This window comes from Penaeus japonicus, unplaced genomic scaffold, assembly GCF_977035675.1.
Source record: "Penaeus japonicus unplaced genomic scaffold, GWHDUDI00000001_assembly GWHDUDI00000040, whole genome shotgun sequence".
Lineage (NCBI taxonomy): Eukaryota > Metazoa > Arthropoda > Malacostraca > Decapoda > Penaeidae > Penaeus > Penaeus japonicus.
In genome coordinates, this window is record NW_028234442.1 from 18458110 (window position 1) to 18466047 (window position 7938).

The 7938-nt window shown below is 31.2% G+C and overlaps 1 protein-coding gene across 2 annotated transcripts in view; it reads right to left on the reverse strand.

Annotated features, from left to right (window-relative positions):
- Nucleotides 1-5773: 5773 nt before the first annotated feature.
- The window catches only part of LOC122254227 (microtubule-associated protein 1 light chain 3 gamma), a 49595-nt gene continuing 47430 nt past the window's right edge, over nt 5774-7938 (reverse strand). For both annotated transcript variants that reach the window (XM_086533951.1, XM_086533954.1), the window contains exon 5: nt 5774-7938. This exon is cut by the window's right edge and continues 143 nt beyond it. The gene's annotated coding sequence lies outside the window, so the exon portion shown is untranslated.

Below are 7938 nucleotides of genomic sequence, written 5' to 3' on the forward strand. Positions count from 1 at the left end.
GTAATATTAACAATAGGTATTTTTTTTCTCTGTTGCAAGAAGATGTCCGACTTCACTCTGGTCCCGTGCAATTTAATTTCTTATCAAGTCTTCAGATATGTGATTACTGTTGAAGTAAAAAGGGAATGAATACCAAGAAGAATGATGGTGATATTATTGTATGATATTAGTTATGATATGATGGTGGTGGTGATGATATTTATAACTCCTTTGCAACCCACAAAAGCATGGAATTGCGGTAAAGTTTAAGGTGCCATACTGCAAGCAGATTTTGCTGTTCTTTTTGTTTATTTTTTTTAGCTCCACAAGTACATTACTTCCCAGGGCAGCTTTCCAGTTGCTTCTGTTTCTGTCTTGCAAGGGTGCATTTTATTTCCCTCTTGACTCTTAAAAAAATGTGGTTGGAAAGGTGTTACAAACCGGAAATTGCAAGAATAAGTTGTTAGATATCATTTAGATAGGCTAATGTACACACACACACACACACACGAAAAAAGGTCTTGTAAAGTAGTGATTTTAGCCAGTACATGAATTTAGTTTGCATCACGTCGTATCTAACAATTCAGTCCGTGGAATTGGAAGTGTATTTGATTGAGGGTGTCTAGAAGATTGTGGAGTGTGAGATGTCTTCTTGTAACAAGATGTAAAATGAAGCTTGGTATTTAGGTGTTTTTTTGTTTTTTTTCCATTTTGTCATTCTTTGTGATCAAGTCCCTTGCTGTTTTACTCTATACGATTATTTTTTATTACTCATTTGTTGAGGAACATGATATAAAGCTTATGATTAAGTATGGTTCTTTTTCTTTCGCTCTTTTTCTCTCTCTTTTTTTTTTTTGTGCTGTTGGCATGATGTTTTATTTATCCTGTGGTATTGCTTGTTATTATACAATCTGCATGGATCTTTCAAGTGATACTATTATCTTTTTCATGTGTTTTGATATTATTCCCTCCTCTTTTATATTCAATCTCTCTTTGGCTTTGCCATATATGTGGCATGATTTATTTATTATTTTTTTTCCAAATATAGATATATATATTTTTTTTTTTCCTTCTTGAGAAAAGTGAAATTGGTTATTGCTTGCATGACACTATCATAGATCATTATCTAAAGGAAAAAGAAATTGAGCAAATTCACATTACTCTCCTTTCTTTCAGTTTCTCTCTTTTATTCATGAATGGTATGATAATCAGTATATCAATGAAACTCAGTATATCAATGAAATTTCTGGCAGTGGAATTTGACAGTTTGGGTTGTAACAGCAACGCAAGCAAGACGTAATAAGAGTGGGAGAACATACACATTTTGGGAGAGAAAGAAAATAAGAAAGGCAAGCAACTCTTGATCTTATAGGGTTTTCAAAATGTGCACAAGTTAGAGTGTTACTTCGTTTGACAAAGAAATGAGGCTATGAAATCAAACCAATGTTGATAAAAAAAGAAGAGATAAACCAAAAAAAAAGTGCCTTTAATTTTTAATTTTACTTAATTCCCTCGATCTGTCCTATGAGTTTTAGTTATTTATATATTGGTTAAAAAGCCAAAGTTTACCAAGTTCCTTAATTTAAGGTTTCATTTAATTGGTGTTGTGAGATAGGTGATATTAGTATCATATAGCTTTGAGAAGGTTGAATATAGTCTAATGCAAAGGATAACAGATAAAAGGAGAAAAGATGTCCTGAGACAATAAGTAGATTAAAGGAAACTGAATTTATAAAAATGTACTCAATTACGAATGAAAAAAACACAAAACTAATTCTCAATGAAAGTAGCATGGTAATTATTTGTTTAATAACCACTCTGTATATATTTAGATTATATTTCAATATTTTTTTTTCTTTGTGATTGTTCTATATATTGTTTTTGATATGGAGCTATACTTGTTTGATGATTCATGTTGAAATCTTATATTTTAATTCATTAGTACAAAGATTTCTATTCCCTAATGCTACTGGATGACTGTAGGTGACTTCCTTATAGCTTACATTTTCTTTACACATTGAAATACGTATTTGAGCATAGTTGTTTTAAAGCACACTATCAAATATCATAAATCTCTGCTGACTGGCTGTGTATACACCATCTCGATCCCTACATTGATATTGGAAACTGAGCATTGAAAATTCTTTTAAAATTCCACAAGAAATGTTATTTGTACTCTCACCATCCAAAAAAAGAAGCAACAGCAAAATTTAAGGCAGTGGATAAATTGCAATAAGAAGTAGTGCATAGAGTTTAAGCACATTATAAACAAAATGATAGAGCACAGAAAGAATACAGACATATTTGCTAATGATGTAACTACTTTGTGTTACTAATTTTTAAAGTTACGAAAGGAAAACATTACATGTCTGTAATACCTTAAGAGGTCCTTCTGATATGATCTGTACATTTGATTTTTTTTTTCTTTTTTGTTTTGTTTTTTGCTCTGTTTGTGATATAAGATGGTATGTGTACATATGCATGGCTTTTTTGGCTCTTGCTGTGAGATGAAAGAGGTGGCTGCAAAATGGTGTATAAAGCCCAGTTCCTGCATGTTACAAACAAAGCCTGGTACTTTAAAATGATACCAGGTCTGTACTTTATTTTATAGGTTTTAACTTATTGATTCATAATTGTTTATGTTAGGAATTTTAAATGTTTTCATGCTCATTGTCCAATATTCCTTTTTATTTTTGTCACCTGTATTTAATGCATGTATCATTGGCTTACCAGATTCTTCTCTATGGACCATCTAAACTTGCTCTCTCTCTCTCTTCCATTATTCCTTGCAAACCACTGAACTTGTCATCTCTTGAAGTTGCCAGAACATACATCATACCTATTCAGACTTGTTCATTTTATTTAAGAAGTTTATGTCACAACACATTTGCAAAGTTTATTTTAGCAGCAGTGGATACATCACTGTAGACCTTTCCAACAGTATACAGTAGAAATATTAAAAAAGAAAAAGAATCCAGAGACCTTATCAGTGTTGCCATCAAGACTGTTACTTTCCACTTTATCTCTTGTCTTTCTCATATTTTACTGACTATATGCCTAATGTTAAGACAACGTGCCTGTAGAGAAGTTGTATAAAGATACTGTTATAGGAACTTGTACACAAATGAACCAGGGCCACATTGTTGGTAATGCTAATAAAGATCAGATTTGCAGTATCATGTCTTTATTGATGCTTAGACTAGTCTCCTCCTTTAGAACGTGGGATATGGAGTGTTTCAGGGATATGGATTGTTCTGAAATAAGGTAATTTGCGAATGATGAAAGGTCTCTGTATGCAAGCCTTTTGATTATATATCCTCTCTATAGCCTGGCATAGCTGTTACTTGCTGTCTCAGTTGGCTTGTACAGAAGACTTGAATATGTTAACTAAATGCCAAAAGATGGGCAGCACTTTATAATTATTGTTAGATTATATCATTTATAATCAAGTCCCGAAATGCATCCATGGATTTAGAAGGAAAAAATAAAAGAAAAACGATACTTTTTCATACCTTTTATATTATTTCAAATATATTTTTCATATTACTAAAGTCTAAATAGATCATGAAATCGGAACTGCTTTTAGTTTGATAAAAAATGTTAGATTATTGAAGTATCTATATATGAATACCATACTATGAGTTTGCCCTAATTCATAGCAAGATTGAAAGATATTGCATTCCTATTATTTTACTTTCGTTAGAACTAGATATTGAAAATGTGCAAATGTTTACTACTAAAAATCTACATTTTAAATTCAGTAACATGAAATGAAGGTCTGGAAAGTAACCCTTACTAAAAATGCCATGATAAAGGCATCTACATCAATTAAAAGCTGTATATAATCTAAAGACCAGAATGATATAATAGTCACATGCATGTAATATCAAAAAGGAATAAACAAATGTGACCAATTTATTAACCCAAGTGAAAATGTAGAATTTATGTAGGAAATAAATGGCATTCATGAATCCAATTTAAAAACAAGTTCTAAATATTTTGGGTAAAAACTTAATAATTTTTTTCTTTATATAATTTATATAAATTATTGATTTCCCTTTTACTAACCAAACATACAAGGACTTTATGCAAGGACATTACAAACAAGAATAAGGTTAGTATGAAACATTTAAAAGTCACTTGTTGTCAATTGCAAAAGTGATTTCATTCAACAAGCAACATCGGATGATTAATATTTTACAATTATGAAAAATAATAAGATAATTTTAGTGTATTAATCAGAAAATAAAAGATTCCATAAAATTAGTAAAAAGTATTTACATTAAATTAATGAAAAATCAGATTTTATTGACAATTTTGGATAAAACCACAGTATTTAAAACATGCCCACACAAATTTTGCTGAATTGAATCAAATATTACTGAACTAACATTATCAATCTCAGAATCTTTACTTCCCTTTGCTAATTTATCAAAGGTAAAGTTTTGAATTGAACACTTGAATAAAACTAAGGCATAGCCAACATTTTACGGAGGATGAGGCAGCCATCGATTAAGCTCCTCGAGTTTTCAAATGGAGAAAGTCTGTGATGCTTCTCAGATACACCTACCATGACTAAATTGTTTTCTTTTGTTTTTTAAATGCTTTAAAAGTCATTGGTGAACTGACCTATGTTGAATATTGATATTGCATCAACAATTCACAAATATTAAGGGAAAGCTCTGATATATTACCCTCTAATTGTAAGTCGGAATGTCTAGGGAAAAGTCTAGATAGTATTTTCTCAGGGACTTATGATAGTAGAAATGTTTAAGAAATTAAGTGAGGGTAAAAGCAAGGCTCGTGCTGGTTATAAGTTATAACCTACCCATGCATGGTTCTTGCCTACCTCATTTCCCTACACACCCAAAATAATAGCATTAGTTCAGTTTGGTTTAGATTGCAGCTTGAATGGAACTTATAAGAATCTATTTCAAATAATGGTGTAGGGGGAGATTTTCTGAAATATGCATGTGATGATCAATTCCATTATGATGCTAATGACTTTTGTAAATATATTTTTAGTGAGTGTGACAGAGACAAATGCTCAGAACAGATCCTAGTGAAATAATGCCATAAAAGGGAGAAAAAACTATGCTTTAATATCCAATTTTCTTGATTATTTTTCTAATAAGTTTGTATATGTACTACAACAATACCCATTGAAATCAGGACCCACAAAGCAAATTATGAGTGAAAATATGAGAGAAAAACAACCATCATGATAAGCTATCTGCCAATATTATCATACCAGTTTAAAGGGTGAATCACTGGACAACCCAACAGGAGCTGAAATTTAACCAATGCAGAAGTTCTCCAACCCATCATGTATAAATTGAATATAGTTAGCTCCATAGCCAATGTGTCAGTGATGTCAGGACCAATGAATTATTTTTGCTAATATAATATAATTCCCAAGATGGTTTCTTCTGTGAGTTTATGTAGGGGATTGGTTTACTCTCAAGGGTTGAACAATGTAATTCTAGGCTGAAGTGTATATAATATTTTTCACTCGGTAAGTTTTATATCTTTTTATAAACACCATACAAACTTAGAGGAATGGAAAATCTGCGTAAAGTTTGACTTTGCAATAACATTTCAAATGCACTGTACTTTGTATTGGATTTGTTTGAGTATTTTTGTTTAATAATTGGATGTTATGTAAGTGATCTTGGAGAGTCTAATTAGTCTCATCTCTTGCTATGAAAATTTTCAATAATGAAAAAGTAAGATTATTATAGATACTGTGTCGGTGATATACATCTATGGACATATATGAAAAGGAAACAAAGACTGCTGAATATTAACTTTATTTATGTAAGAATACACAAAGGTGAAATTTAAAACAACTCTGCACATCATAGATCAAGATTTGTAAATATGTCATTTCTTATATTTATACAATACAGTAGAGTAAACAGGTAAGCAAAAAAACAAAACTGTAGGTTACTTGGATATCAGAAAAAGTTCTTTGATAGGAATTATATCTCATTTATTTTTGTAACCTAACTTTACTATGAACTTTCAACTAGTACATTTTGAAGGATCTTCTTTTTTTCTCCTTCCATTCAAATCATCAATTATTTGTGTACTCTGAGTTCCAACAGGTTTTACTAGACTACAAAGATATATCTCTTTAAGAATCAAATAATTATCTTTTACTCTAAAATGATTTAAAATCTATCAAGCACCTCTATTTTTCTTCTCTCAGTTACACTCAAAAAATGTGGAATTTTAGTCGACAAAGCACCAGTTCAGCTACAAACTCATGCTGGAATTTACTTGGAATTCACGAATATTGCTCGGCATCCAAAGTTTTGTCATCTCGGATATTCAAATTCTCAGTTCGCAAACTTTCTTTGTCCAAGTAAAAAACAGATTAAAAAAATACCTTAAGCTAGCAAATGTATTCATATCGAACAGCAGCCCCAAAGTGCCCTGAGATCTACGTGTATGTTGGTCCTTCCAGCCATCTCAATCATCATAAATCACGAGCCTTATTGGCGTTTCATTTTTTCATTTTTTCTTAGAAAAGTTGACTCTCGTTATCAGTAACTGCTGCATTGGACCCTCTAAAAAGAAGCTGTTCTTATTGTGCCTTAAACCTAGCCCTTCCGTTATTTCCTCTGTACATTCTCTCAAAGATGCAGGATTAGTGAGAAATACAAAATGACACAGATAATAGGCCAACACATCATCATAATAACATTACTAGCAAATCTCTTATCATACACTGGTTAATTGGTTGTCAGGCTCATGGCAAAATGATATAAAAAAAAAAGGTTATAACTCCTCAGTGTCTCTCTCTACTTTTCTATTAAGTCTATTTGAAAATAATAGATCAGGTTTTGTATAGTAGATACAATACAAATAAAGAATATGAAAATTAATACATTTGGAATGTAACACACAAGGGAACTGGTAATCTCTTGGACTTGCTCAATTCTGTAAAATAATTCACATCAGTCCAAATACTTGCACAAAAGTATATAATCCAATGATTCTTTTCGTTGTTCAATTACTTTAAAACGATCATGATTACCAGTTACCTTAGGCACATCATGTATACATCCAAGACTTTTTTTTTTTCTAACTTTTTTCCACTTTGCATATGATTCATGCATATCTGGAGATTGGTACCTCCTGAACTAGCATATCAAATAACTGTTTTTGTACTTTTTTTTTTCTTTTCTTTTCATCAGAACAGCCTCGCACTTTAAAACAAGTCAATAAATGGCTGTTATAGAACTTCAGAACAGAGGAAATGATGGGAATAAATCTGCAATTGGACCTATAGCTTTGGAAAAAAGTGTTAATATTAACATCCTTAGCTCCCAGTTATGATTCACAAATAATGTACTGAATGACATCACATCACATGATGCCTAAATCTGGTTAGGCTGTTTTAAGAGATTCATTTAACACATCATAAGAAGGGAGTGTTCTAAAGCACGTGTTCGATATGTTATCTTTGTCTTTGACGCATCCAAGAGTTAAAAATTCACTAGTCAATATTAGATTAAAAAAAAAAAAGTTAGTGTATTTCGTTAGGTTTGGAACATTTAAAAGTCCTTATGCCATTCCATCGAAGGTCCTAATTTGATCTTTCCTTTTCATTCATTCAAGCTCTGAAAAAGTACAAGACAAGAGAGATTTTCCTACAAGTAATCATTCACCACAACCATATATATATATAATTTTTTTTTTAAACATTTTTTTCCCCTCTTTTTGGCAATGATCAAAATGAGCTTCCTTTTCCTTCAATTATATACTTTTCTTTGGATTCAAACAACTGCATTTCCACATGCATCAGTCAAAAATGGTGTATAAAGACATTGAGCAAAAGGGTCTTCACCTGGTATCCAAATATATCTAACATATATGTAAATGTATATATAAATACATGTACAAAGGAAGTCTCAACATCTGCAAATAAAATGCATTTGCTCCCTATAACAG